The sequence below is a fragment of the Bufo gargarizans genome, chromosome 1 (assembly GCF_014858855.1).
Source record: "Bufo gargarizans isolate SCDJY-AF-19 chromosome 1, ASM1485885v1, whole genome shotgun sequence".
In the NCBI taxonomy this organism is placed as follows: Eukaryota; Metazoa; Chordata; class Amphibia; order Anura; family Bufonidae; genus Bufo; species Bufo gargarizans.
In genome coordinates, this window is record NC_058080.1 from 502,860,886 (window position 1) to 502,862,402 (window position 1,517).

General features: G+C 34.9%; 1 pseudogene; it reads left to right on the top strand.

Annotated features, from left to right (window-relative positions):
* The first annotated feature begins 241 nt into the window (after positions 1-241).
* Positions 242-1,178, top strand: LOC122928326 (annotated as a pseudogene).
* The last annotated feature ends 339 nt before the right edge of the window (positions 1,179-1,517 follow it).

Below are 1,517 nucleotides of genomic sequence, written 5' to 3' on the forward strand. Positions count from 1 at the left end.
CTAATGAATGAATTTAATACCATGATGGGAGATTTACATTCAGCTCCACTGGGATATGTTACCTCACCCTAAATGTTGTGCTTTAGAAGGGACGTAAGAAGAGATACTGTACTTGTCCTTTTTTGTACTTGTTATAAACTGACTATTCTGCTAAGGATTTAAAATTTATACTATTATATAATACATTTTGTAGCAAGAATTCCAATATAGTTGTGGATTCTTCCAGGATACACTTTGAGCTATGGAAGGGAATGGTAATCTATCAAATATCATCACTACATTTATTATTATCGGATTCCCCTCTTCTCATTCTATTCAGATTCTATTCTTCTTCATTTTTCTCTTCATGTACACCTTGACCATAGTTGAAAATCTTCTCGTAATTATCATGATCTGGAACAGTCGAAATCTACACAAACCCATGTACTTCTTTCTCGGAAACCTGTCCTTCTTGGAAGCATGGTATGTAACGGTGACAGTTCCCAAGTTACTATCTATATTTGTAACAAAAAATAGGCAGATTACATTGATAGGATGCATGACACAACTTTACTTTTCTTTACATTTTCTTGGGCTGTACTGAATGTGTACTCTTAACAGTTATGGCATTTGATCGATTTGTAGCTATCTGCTACCCTTTACATTACGTCATTATAATGAACTGGAATTTTTGCTTTGTTCTGGCGTTCTGCACCTGGTTTACTGGCTTTGTGATATCTCTGATTAAGATTTATTACATTTCTCAGCTTACTTTTTGTCAGTCAAACTTGGTCAACCACTTTTATTGTGATGTGTCTCCACTACTCAATTTGGCCTGCACAGACATGAAGCAAACGGAAGTTGTAGACTTTATTCTTGCCCTGATAATCCTTTTAGTACCACTCTTACTTACGTGCTTTTCATATATGTGCATTTTGGCAACAATCATTCGAATCCCAAATTCCAGTGGCCGTGAAAAAGCTTTTTCCACTTGTGCTTCTCATTTGGTTGTTGTTGTCATCCTCTATTCAACCGCCCTTTTTATGTATGCTAGGCCAAACAAGGCTCAGTCTGTAAATTTCAACAAACTGGTATCTGTTGTTTACACGGTGGTGACGCCTTTCCTCAATCCGATCATCTATTGCCTAAGAAACAAGGAAGTGAAGGAGGCCAGCTACAAGCTTCTCGTTATAAAATGAATGGAAAATATTTTAAAAAAAACCCTGTAATATCTAGGAGTCTAATTTTGCCAAAGCTTAATAAAGACATTGATGAATATTATTTATTGTATGTCAGTACCCTGACTGATACTTGAACAAAGAACGTTATAAATTTTATGCTATAATGTCCTCATGATGCCTCTGCTTTAAAAATTTTTTTTTAAATAAACATCTTAATTTTCTTTTTACAAAGAGTGACAAGGAAAAAATATCAATGCGTCAAATAGACAAATAAGTTGTTAGGGTTTTGCAGTACCGAATTAAACGGCCATGAGGAAAAATTATAATGGATGCATAATGTAGAAGAGGATAACTGCA